This window comes from Aotus nancymaae, unplaced genomic scaffold (assembly GCF_030222135.1).
Source record: "Aotus nancymaae isolate 86718 unplaced genomic scaffold, 86718_ANA_hifiasm-v0.15.2.pri h1tg000049l, whole genome shotgun sequence".
NCBI classification, from domain to species: domain Eukaryota; kingdom Metazoa; phylum Chordata; class Mammalia; order Primates; family Aotidae; genus Aotus; species Aotus nancymaae.
The window spans coordinates 4,426,821-4,439,603 of NW_026988463.1; the positions used below are offsets into that span (position 1 = coordinate 4,426,821).

Consider the following 12,783-nt stretch of genomic DNA (forward strand, 5'->3'; position numbering starts at 1 on the left):
GCACAGATAGTGGGAGTTGGTAGCCAGCAAATATTTAATTGTATATCTTATGTCCCGTAGTTCACACCTGAGCAAACTAGGCCAAGCTCAAGGTCCTGAGGGGACTGAGGAGTTGAGCTCAGTCCCCTTTGGCCCTTCTTTCTCTTTCTCTCCTCATTTTAAGTATGAAAGCTTACTTATTTCCTTTATGTATTGGGCTTGTGTGTAGGATTTTTGAAAAAAGGCTTGAGGCTGGGCACAGTGGCCCATGCCTGCAATCCCAGTAATTTGTGAGGCTGAGGAGAAACTCCGTCTCAAAAAAAGAGAAGAAACAAAAAGCCTTGAGTATACCTCTCACAGCCATGGAGAACCTACATTCCTGCCTGAGCTGTTGGACAGTTGCCCTTTTCATCTTGTCTGCTTTTTTCTAAAGTTATTTATTCATTGTTGCTTAATCATGTCCTCAGTCAATAGTTGATGTTCTGGACTATTTGAATTTCCTCTGAATAATGATTAATGGAGATCATGAGGTTTGAACAGTTCTGGGAACTCTTGGGAATTAAAGGAATTAAACTCTTGGGCATTAAACTTCATTTTAATGTGTATATTTATGGGTGCTGCCTCATTGGAGAAGATTATAACAGGAAGTTACTCAGTTTTACAGCACATTTCTGGGATTTTTTATTTTTATTTTTTAATTTTCATTAAATTATGATAACCGTAGCATTTCCCTTTGCAATAATGATAAGCTAAGGCCTTGCTGTTTCCTCCAAAATGTGCGTAGATACAGGATGTGGGCTTGTTACAAAGTTTTATAACTATTGCCTTTTTGTGGCTGACCCCTTCCCTAGAGAACAACATGAAGAGACCTTGCTGCTGCTATGAAACCCAGACTCTAAGGACAACTTGGGGACACTGGATTTTTTTTCACAGATGCAGACATCAAGGAGTCTGTGGTTTGTGTATGTGTTGAGTGGAGAAGACTGGCAAGCACTTGCTACTATGACTGTTAGAAATGTGCCTGTACATTTTCTTTTTCTTTTTTTTTTTTTTGAGATGGAGTCTTGCTCTGTTACCCAGGCTGGAGTGCAGTGGTGCGATTTCGGCTCACTGCAACCTCTGCCTCCTGGGTTCAAGTGATTCTCCTGCCTCAGCTTTCCGAGTAGCTGGGACTACAGGCGTATGCCACCATGCCCAGATAATTTTTTCCTTTTTTTTTTTTTTTTTTAAGTAGTAGAGACGGTGTTTCACTGTGTTAGCCAGGATGGTGTCAATTTCCTGACCTCGTGATCCGCCTGCCTTGGCCTCCCAAAGTTCTAGGATTACAGGTGTGAGCCACCATGCCTAGCCTACTTTTCTTTTTCTTTTTTTTTTTTGAGACAGAATCTCGTTCTGTCACCCAGGCTGGAGTGCAGTGGTGCATTTTTGGGTCACTACAGCCTCCACCTCTTAGGCTCAAGCAGTCCTCCTGCCTCAGCCTCCGGAGTAGCTGGGGTGACAGGCATGTGCCACCATGCCCAGCTAATTTTTGTAGAGACAGGTTTTTTGATAGAGATGGGGTTTTTGCCATGTTGCCTAGGCTGGAGTACATTTCTTTATATAAGGAGGTGGCAGGTAACGCAATGTTATGCTACCAGTGAGGCTTTTGGAGACCATAAAACAAAATCTAAAAGGTACACTCTCAGTAATCGTATCTGTGGAATGTAAGGAAGCTGGTTTAAGACCAATCTAATGCAGCATTTTCCCTTCATATATGAAACAGTGAGTTATTTGAGCACAAAGCATCAAATGCTTGAGTCCATCCACAAGGCCATTCTCACCTTTCACCAAATGTTTAGTCACTAGGCAGCCATCATTCTCCTTCCCTCCCTCCATCTCTCCCTTCCGTCGTTCTTTCTGCAGTGGCACACTCATGGGCTCAAGTAATTCACCTCAGCCTTGCGAGTAGCTGGGACTACAAGCACTCACCACCACATCCAGCTAATTTTATTTATTTTTATTTATTTATTTATTTTGGAGACAGAGTCTCGCTCTGTCACCAGGCGCCAGGCTGGAGTGCAGTGGCGCGATCCTGGCTCACTGCAACCTCTGCCTCCCGGGTTCAAGCAATTCTTCTGCCTCAGCCTCCCAAGTAGCTGGGACTACAGGCACACGCCACCACGCCCAGCTAATTTTTGTATTTTTTAGTAGAGACGGGGTTTCACCATGTTGGCCAGGATGGTCTCGATCTCTTGACCTTGTGATCCGCCCGCCTCGGCCTCCCAAAATGCTGGGATTACAGGCGTGAGCCACCGTGCCCAGCCCTAATTTTATTTTTAAAAATTTTTTGAGACAGAGTCCTACTCTATCATGTAGGCTGGAGTGCAGTGGCATGATCTTGGCTCACTGCAGCCTCTGCCCCCGGGTCAGGTGATCCTCCCACCTCAGCCTCCCAGGTAGCTGGGACTACCAGTGTGTGCCACCATGCTCTGCTAAGTTTTTTGTTTTTTGTTTTGTCCCTCCAGCTTAGCTTTATTGCATTAACTGCTAAGTTTTGTACTTTTTGTAGAGACAGGGTTTCGCCATGTTGGCCAGGCTTGTTTGGAACTCCTGTACTCAAGCTATCCACCTGCCTTGGTCTCCCAAAGTAATGGGATTACAGGCGTGAGCCAAGCGTCCAGCCTCATCCAGCTAATTTTATAATTGGTTTTTTTTGGTAGTGACAGGGATCTCCCTATGTTGCCCAGGCTAACCTTAAACTCCTGGCGTCAAGTGATCCTGCTGCCTCAGCCTCCCAAAGTGTGTTGGGAATATAAATGTGAGCCACCACACCTGGCCTATTATTCTTATAGCTAAGATTCACCTTAATTGCTCTCTGTCATCAGCACTTTGAGAATGCCTCAATTTTGAGAATACCTTGTATTCCAGAAATCATTCATTTAGTCAACAAACCCTGACTGGTGTGTAGTTGAGCAGTAGGAAGCAAAGATAAATGAACGGTAATCTGGAAAACAAACATATAAACAGATAAATACTGTAACAAGCTACAAGTGCTAGGCTAGATCATAAAAGGCTTACTTAGGTAGTTGTGAATGTAATATCAGGTCTATAGTATTATCACTTACATTGTTTTTTGGATCTTATGTTTAGAAGCAGCACAGCCTTTTTTTTGGGAGGAACTATAGCAAGGAATAGGGGAGCTGTTCTGACTGAAGCCGGGTATGGGAGGCCCACAGCCTTTCCTGCTTTGCCTCCTATTCAAAGCCATCCTCCCTGCAGTTTGCTGAGAAATGACTCATTGGAGCTCCAAGGAAGTACTACAGCTAGCTGGTAGCAGACCTGGTAGTAGAAGTTAGTTCTTCTGATTCTTATCTTATTAGACTGATAAACGATAATCAGACTTCTCCCAGTTGTATGTTACATCCCACAAAGAAGTCAATAAATATATATATGTATTTTTTGAGACGGATTCTCGCTCTGTTACCAGACTAGATTGCAGTGGCATGATCTTGTCTCACTGCGACCTCCACCTCCCAGGTTCAAGTGATTTTCCTGCCTCAGACTCCTGAGTAGCTGGGGTTATAGGCATGTGACACCACACTCAGCTAATTTTTCTATTTTTATTAGAGACAGGGTTTCACCATGTTGGCCAGGATGGTCTTGATCTCTTGACCTCATGATCCACCTGCCTTGGCTTCCCAAAGTACTGCGACTACAGGCCTGAGCCACCGTGCCCAGCCAATAAACACATTTCTGTCAGGAGCTTCAGCCTGCCTGGCTTTGTTACTGAGCTTGTTTTAATTGTTTAATTGAGTATAATCAGTTACATCAATAATCCTAGCACTTTGGGAGTCTGAGGTGGGTGGATCACGAAGTCAGGAGATTGAGATCATCCTGGCTAACATGGTGAAACTCTGTCTCTACTAAAAATACAAAAAATTAACTGGGCATGGTGGCGCCCACCTGTAGTCCAGCTACTTGGGAAGCTGAGACAGGAGAATCACTTGAACCTGGGAGGCGGAGGTTCAGTAAGCCAAAATCACATCACTGCACTCCAGCCTAGGCAATAGGGCAAGACTCCATCTCAAAAAAAATGAAAGTAAAAATGTTTAGCTTCCAGAGATCCAAATACATACAAGTAAGGCCTGTTCCTGGGAAGGTACTATAACCCTTTCCATTGTCATTTGTGGGCAGTGGCAAGTTGCCTGTCCTACTAATAGCATCTTTTGTTTTTTTGGTAGAAATTCAGTTTCCTCAGAAATCTACGTTAAGGGATAGTAGATAAAGGTGACTAACAGTCTCATCTCTAAATTGATGAAGGGATGAGAGCGTTATTAGATTCATGTCCTCTGTAGGTGGGGCTTGGTAACTCATGCTTGTAATCCCAGCACTTTGGGAGGTCCATACGGGTGGATCATCTGAGGTCGGGAGTTTGAGACCAGCCTGATCAACATGGTGAAACCCCATCTCTAAAAAAAAAAAGATTCATAGCCGGGCTCGGTGGCTCAAGCCTGTAATCCCAGCACTTTGGGAGGCCGAGGCAGGTGGATCACGAGGTCAAGAGATCGCGACCACTGGTCAACATGGTGAAACCCTGTCTCTACTAATACAAAAAATTAGCTGGGCATGGTGGCGCGTGCCTGTAATCCCAGCTACTCAGGAGGCTGAGGCAGGAGAATTGCCTGAACCCAGGAGGCGGAGGTTGCGGCGAGCCGAGATCGTGCCATTGCACTCCAGCCTGGGTAACAAGAGCGAAACTCCATCTCAAAAAAAAAAAAATGCACTGCTTTTGTGGTTTAGCAGGGTTTCTCAATGTTAATGCTGTTGACATTTTGGGCTGGATCATTTTGTGGTGGTGGAATGTCTGTGTGTGTATGCCTGTGTATGCAAGCATTTGTGTGTGCATGTGTGTGATTTCTGTGCATAATAGGACATTGAGCAGTATCCCTGATTTCTGCCTACTATTGCCAGTAGCACACTCCCATCTTTCAGTTGTGACAATTAAACATGTCTGCAAACATTGCCATATCTCCAAATGGGTTCCTTGGGGGAAAAATTGGCCTCCGGTGAAGAAAACACTGGATTGGAGATTGGTTCATGAGATAAAAATGCAAATCAGATTTGTCACAGGATTAAGTAAAGTGGTTCATGAGATAAAATGCAAATCAGATTTGTTCATGAGATTGGTTCATGAGATAAAAATGCAAATTAGATTTGTCACAGGATTAAGTAAATTTTCAGTTACCTAACTAAATCTTTACTTTTTATAAGTTGCTCTAAAGAAACAAAATGCGCCCTATCTTCCATCCTGGAAGGGCCTTCACCCAACTCATGTTCAGGATCTCTTTGAAGGAGTTAAACTAAAAGGATACACTATCTTCCCTTAGGTCTTTTGCAAAATTTACTTTGCTAGGCTGGGCACTGTGGCCCACTCCTGTAATCCTAGCACTTTGGGAGGCCAACACGGCTGGATTTCTTGAGCTCAGGAGTTCGAGACTCACCTGGACAACATGGTAAAACCCTATCTCTACAAAAAATACAAAAAAAAATTAGCTGGGCATGGTGTTGTATGTCTGTAGTCCCAGGTACTTTCGGGGCTGAGGTGGGAGGATCACTTGAACTCAGGAGGTCAAGGCTGCAGTGGGCCGAGATTGTGCTGCTGCACTCCAGCCTGTGTGACAAAGTGAGACCCTGTTTTATAAAAAAAAAAATTATTTTGCTACAAATTCCAAGATTTTTGCTTTCTTTTAGTTTTTCTCAGCCTTCTAAGTAGATAGGACCAGAGGTGTGTGCCACTCCCCCACACCCTCTTCTGCCTGCCAGCTAATTAAAATTGTTTTTTTTTTTGTTTTAGAGATGGGGTCTTTGTTGCCCAGGCCAGTATCAAACTCGTTGGCTCAAGCAATCCCTCTGCCTTGGCCTCTCAAAGTGCTGGAATTACAGACATGAGCTTTGGGCTCAGCCATTAATTTTAAATTGCAAGTGATGTTTTCTTTAGTTTATTAATGAGTACCATATGATGTCACAGTTTTATAACTCATTTATCTCATTTAATTCTTGTACCTACCTTGTGGAATTATTATCACTGTCCTTTACAGATGAAGAAAGAAATTCCAAAAAATTAAGTAGCTGGCCCAAGTCTACCCAACTGGGATGGGCAGAACCAGGGTTTGCTCTTGATTGTGCCTATCTAGAGCCTGTGCTTTAACCACATCCATGTGCTGCCTCTTGGCTGCTGTGTGGCCGGTAGATTTTCTCATGGCCAGGCTCATCTTAGTTAACATTTGTTGGGTGCCTACCATGGCTCAGGCTCTAGAGATCATTGTAAAATCCAGTCCACTGCCCCAGCCCCTCATGTGTCTTTTGAACACATTAGTATTGTGCTTTGTAGAAAGGACTTCTGTGCATATGCCTGCTGTTAGACTTGTTGAACCCATCTTCTAGAAACTTTCATTCAGATGGAGGGATTTGGTCTTCTTATCATAGAATATATGCAGAAATACAAATATTTAAAATTATATCTGAATTAATAGTCACATATGCTATTTATACAGCTAGCAAGCCAAGTGACTGTTGTGATGGGAGGCCATGTCCTGGGAATTTCATGATAGTGAGGAAAGTAGAAAATGTGGCTGTGGAAATTTAACACATTGACTGGGCGGAGTAATGCATGGTGATCTCTTTTCTCCACCCTACAATCCTGAAAGGTTTCTTTGAGGAGCTGAAGTGTCTAGAAAGCTTTCCTAGAAAGCTAGTGTACAATTTGCTAAGTAATCACTGTATCACTTCAATTTTCTGCTCTTTAAGTGTGGTTAAGAGGTGTGTTACGAATAATTTGTTACTAACAATGAAGTTTATGAATGCTGTGCCTTTAAAAAAATAAGTTTGGGCTGGATGCAATGGCTCATGCTTGTAATCCCTGCACTTTGGGAGGCTGAGAGAGGCAGATCGCTTGAGTCCAGGAGTTTGAGACCAGCCTGGACAACATGGTGAAACCCTGTCTCTACTAAAAATACTAAAATTAATCTCGTGTGGTGGCATGTGCCTGTAGTCCTAGCTGGAGGATTACTTGAGCCTAGGAAGTCCAGGCTGCAGTGAGCTATGATCACAAACACTGCACTCCAGCCAGCATGAAAAAGTGAGACTGTCTTAAAAAAACAAAACAAAACAAAACAAAAAAGTTTGGCCAGGTATGGTGGCTCATGGCTGTAATTACAGCTCTTTGGGAGGCCAAAGTGTGAGGATTGTTGAAGCTAGGAGCTGAAGACAAGCCTGGGTTTGATTGAGTTAAAGATTATCCCTGTAAATTGGCTCTCATTCTGAGAGTTTGTTTAGAGTAGAAGAGAGGGCTGCATTTACAGCTAATTGCTAGTAATTTCACATCACCTGCAATATATTTTCTGTATGCTCTGTCCAACTACTCCTATGGGATGTTGTCATTCATGTGCAAATCAGGCCCCATATACTGAAGGAGGAAAACAGTTGAGGAACTCTATTTTTAGGAACTCTTGGTGTCTTGCGCTTTAAGATAGGGAGTCAATGGGTAAGAAGGAAGCAGATTCCACTCCCCTTACCACTCCTTTGGTGTAGGTGGGGCCTGCTGGTAGTGCTGGGAAAGCAGACCATCCTCCTTCGAGCAAGTCCAATAGCTGCTGGTGCTAGTTCCTTCCCACCATAGGCACAGTCTGTGTAGTATGAGCCAACCTTGTGGAGTTACTGGTTCTTGGCCTGGGCTTGTTTCCTTGCCCCAACTCCAGCCCCCACCAGAATCTGGGCAGCAGTCATTGTGAAGAAGCCTAGGAATAATACCTTACTCTATAGGCCTGTGGAAACATGTAAAGATGCCTTGCAGGCCCAGAGTGAGAAATTGGAGCCACCTTGTTCGATTGACCGATGTCTTGTTCTATGGAATTGCTAACTTTACAAAAAGTTTATGATTCCATCCTTTGTGCTGCCATTTCTGAGGCGCAATATCTTTCACTAGGCAGAAAGGTAGGACTGCTTAGATTTTAAACACTCAATACATGCTTGACACAGTTTCATTGCAGTGGTGCCATCTCAACTCACTGTAACCTCCACCTCCCGGGTTTAAGCGATTCTCCTGCCTCAGCCTCCTGTGAGTAGCTGGGACTACAGGCCCGTGCCAGCATGCCCGGCTTATTATTGTATTTTTAGTAGAGACGGGGTTTCACTGTGTTGGCCAGGATGATTTTGATCTCTTGACCTCGTAATCCATCCACCTTGGCCTCCCAAAGTGCTGGGATTACAGGTGTGAGCCACCATGCCTGACCAGTTCCAGGTTCTTGAAACCAGATAGTCTATTTCTCTTTAGGAAATAGTTACTATAGCAATGGGTGCTATAGAGATGTGCAGACCCTATTGTGACCTCCCTTTGGTGTAAGGATGCCCGGCAGGTCTGATTGCCTCTCTTCAGGCACTGAGTGGTGGGGTATGCCATCCTCCCCTGCTGGAACCAGCATTGGCCTGCCCTGTTAGTCAACAAAAATAGATCTCCTCAAGGGACAGTCTTCTCAGGTTGTTGTGTAATCTAAGTGAGCCAAGGTGAGTGTTTTGGGGACAGGCAGCATCAGCTTCTGAATCTTCAACTGGGCCTGAGCAGTTATTTCTCAGAAATAATAGAATCTTGCTCACTTTTTTTATTTAGATGGAATCTTGCTCTGTCACCCAGGCTGGAGTGTAGTGGTTTGATCTCAGCTCACTGCAACCTCCACCTCCTGGGTTCAAGAGATTCTTCTGCCTCAGCCTCCTGTGTAGCTGGGATTACAGGCATGCCCCACCACGCCTGGCTAATAATTGTATTTTTAGTAGAGACAGAGTCTCACCATGTTGCCCAGGATGCTTTCGAACTCCTGACCTCAAGTGATCTGCCTGCCTCGGCCTCCCAAAGAGCTGGGATTATAGGCATGAGTCACCATGCCTGACCTCTTGCTTATTTTTCATACTAAAACAACAAATTACAGGCTATGGTTTAACCTCTACACTGTATGCATAAATGCAGTGTGGTACAAGTGCCTCTTTAGCTCATAACCTCAGTTTCCATGTTGCTAACAATCTGTGGTGACACCTTACTAATCTCACACACAGGAACCAATGAGGATTAGCCTGGGACACAGGAGGAGTCACCTTGCATTCAGAATAACTCAAGTTTAGTCTCAACTTGAGCATTAGCTCTCTGAGTAACCTTGCCCATGTTAATTCTCTTGATCTTAGTTTCTTCATAGCCAGTGAGACACTGCTTAAAAGTGACTTAGCCTGGTATACCCAGGTCTGTCAGATTTATAGTCTGGTGCTTTCTTGGGTGAACTTGAGGGCCTTCTCCCAGGACAGGAATGGCTTCTTTGGGGGGAAAAATATATTTATTTATTTTATTTATTTTTAATTAAATTAAATTAAATTTTTTAAATTTATTTGAGACGGAGTCTTGCTCTTTCGCTGGGTGGAGTGCAGTGGTGCAATCTCAGCTCACTGCAGCCTCTGCCTCCCGGGTTCAAGCGATTCTTCTGACTCAGTGGAGAGGTTATCCATAGTAGCTGGGATTACAGGCATGCGCCACCATGCCTGGCTAATTTTGTATTTTTAGTGGAGACACGGTTTCTCCGTGTTGGTCAGGTTGGTCTCCTTGGCCTCCCAAAGTGCTGGGATTACAGGAGTGAGCTACCGCACCCGGCACCCAGCTAATTTTTTTATGTATTTTTTTTGTATCTCTTGACCTCATGATCCCCCTGCCTCAGCCTCCCAAAGTCCTGGGAATACAGGTGTGAGCCACCACCTCCAGCTAAAAAATGTTATTTTATTTTATTTTTGTAGAGATGAGAGTCTCACTATGTTTCCTAGGCTGGTCTTAAACTCCTGGGCCCAAGTGACCCTCTGCCTCGGCCTCCCAAAGTGCAGATTATAGGTGTGGGCTACCAGGCCCAGCCTCCAGGAATGGCTTTTAAGGCTTCAGGCTGTTTGGAGAGAGGAAAGCACCTGGGAGCTGATAGTACTCTCAGGTTTCCCAAAATGGCAGTTCCTAATAAGCACCTTAATCACCTACTTTTTTTTCCCTCCACTCCCAAATGCTATTCACAGTCCCTGTTTATAATAGAAGCTGAGACTTAAAGGTGACAATTTTTATGCTTGTGTGAAAGGAAACATGACTGAGTCCACTTATCCACAAGATACCTTCTTTCAAGGTTGTTCAATGTTGGAATAATTTTTGCTTGATAGTAACCTAGGGATGACCCAAGGTTTCATTGGCATTTCCTCTGTTAAAGCCAGCTCTGTGGGATATGAAGCCTAGGCTCTGTCCCTTTAAAAATCCCACCAGTGCCGGGCGCAGTGGCTCACACTTGTAATCTCAGCACTTTGGGAGGCTGAGGTGGGCGGATCACGAGGTCAGGAGATTGAGACCATCTTGGCTAACATGGTGAAACCCCGTCTCTACTAAAAATACAAAAAATTAGCCGGGCATGGTGGCACATTCCTGTAGTCCCAGCTACTCGGGAGGCTGAGGCAGGAGAATTGCTTGAACCTGGGAGGTGGAGGTTGCAGTGAGTCGAGATCGTGCCACTGCACTACAGCCTTGGGTGACAGAGTGAGACTGGTCTTGAAAAAAAAAAAAATTCCTCCAGAACCATTTTAGAATGAATTCAGGCCTTCACCCCTCTCCTTCCTGGTACTGCTTATGGCACTAAAGAATTCTTACCTTCCCAGCCCTGGGACCCATTGTCCTTATATAAAGTGAGGTGGCAGTCAGGGCACAGGGGCGAGTCTTATGTTTATTTCAGTTATAACAGGAGTAATAGGAAGACTCTACCAGGACTCATTGTTATGCCAGCAATAGTAGATTCCAGGCCTCTCCTTTGAACTCTTTCCAGTGTTTCAGGTTTCGCCCTTGGTGTCTGCCTTCTCAGTTGTATTTGAACTGCTTGCTCACTTGTCTTCTCTAATCAGAAAAGCCTGCAGTCCGGACGCGGTGGCTCATGCCTGTATCCCAGCACTTTGGGAGGCTGAGGTTGAGGGATCATGAGGTCAGGAGTTTGAGACCAGCCTGGCCAGCATGGTGAAACCCCGTCTCTACTAAAAATACAAAAAAAAAACTATTAGCCAGGCACAGTGGTATGAGCCTGTAGTCTCACATACTCGGGCGACTGAGGTAGGAGAATTGCTTGAACCCAGCAGGCGGGGGGTCCAGTGAGCAGAGATCGCGCCATTGCACTCCAGCCTGGTTATACTCCAGCCTGGCGACATAGCAAGACTTAGTCTCGAAAAAAGAAAAAGCCTGCAGTTGGTTTTTTTTTTTTAATTGAATATATTTTTTGAGATGTGGGGGAGTTTCACTTTGTTGCCCAGGATTGTGTTGAATTCTTGGCCATAAGTGATCCTTCTGCCTCAGCGTTCCAAAATGCAGAGATTACAGACTTGAGCTTCTGCATCTGGTCTGTTGTCAGTTTTCGAGGTTACTTAAGAGGCTAATGCCTTTAGATTAGCTTTCAGTTGTTGTGCTCTCTCCTCCCTTCTTGCCCAAATGTGCAAGTGCTTATTTAGTAAATCTGAGTCAAGTGCTTTGTGTCCCCAGAGTCCCCACTTTTCCAAGATCCATTGTCTTTTTTTTTTTTTTTTTGAGACAGAGTCTCACTACTCTGTCACCCAGGCTGGAGTGCAGTGGCACTATAGGCTCACTGCAACGTCCACCTCCTGGGTTTATATGATTCTCATGCCTTAGCCTCCCAAGTAGCTGGGACTACAGGCACCCATCACCACACCTAGCTAATTTTTTTTTTTTTTTTTTGAGATGGAATCTTGCTCTGTTGCCAGGCTGAAGTGCAGTGGCACAACCTCTGCTCATTGCAACCCCCTGGTAATTTTTGTATTTTTAGTAGAGACAGGATTTTACCATGTTGGCCAGGATGGTCTCGAACTCTTGACCTTGTGGTCCACCCGACTCGGCCTTTCAAGTGCTGAGATTACAGGTGTGAGCCACTGTGCCTGGCCCCAGCTAATTTTTTATATTTTTAGTAGAGATGGGGTTTCACCATGTTGGCCAGGCTGGTCTTGAACTCCTGACCTCAAGTGATCTACCCACCTCGGCCTCCTGAAGGGCTGGGATTACAGGCATGAGCCACCACACCCAACCAGACTCAATCTTAACTTGCTGTTTTTTTTTTTTTGAGTCTCACTCCCTGGCCAGGCTGGAGTGCAATGATGTGATCATAGCTCACTGCAGCCTTGAACTCCTAAGGGTCAAAGGATCCTCCTGCCTCAGTTTCCTGAGTGGTTGGGACTACAGGCATGTGTCACTACACCTGGCTAATTATTTTATTTTTCATAGAGATGAGGTCTGGCTGTGCTGCCCAGGCTAGTCTTGAACTCCTAGGTGATCCTCCCACTTTGGCCTCCCAAAGCGCTGGAATTATAGGTGTGAGCCACCACACCCTGCCTGGATTTGGTCTTTTATCAAGAGGTTAATAGTTATTAATCCATTCAGTGAACTGTGGAATTGAATGTCCCCAGTGATTGAAATGAAAGGGCTTATGTATAAGATTTCCTGAGGAGTGGCAGTACCAGAGTTCATAGGAGACCTCAGGCCATTTATTCTATAAACTCAGAAGCCATGATCCTAGATGATGTGGCTTCTTCAGGGTGTTGAGAAGCCTCTTTTATCTAGTGCCTTATTGGATAAGAACTGATTCAGCTCTGTCTGCTGCCCCAAACATGTGGCTCAGCCAGTCTCTAGTGGCATCTGCAATGTGTCTATTCTAGCCTGCAGTGGTCACATGGATCATGTTGGAAAGGGCAGATATTTCTATTTCCTGATGCTGC

At 44.7% G+C, this 12,783-nt stretch overlaps 1 protein-coding gene across 1 annotated transcript in view; it reads left to right on the plus strand.

Moving 5' to 3' along the window:
• Positions 1-12,783, plus strand: part of HMOX2 (heme oxygenase 2) — a 43,379-nt gene that overhangs the window by 13,878 nt on the left and 16,718 nt on the right. The window lies entirely within an intron of this gene.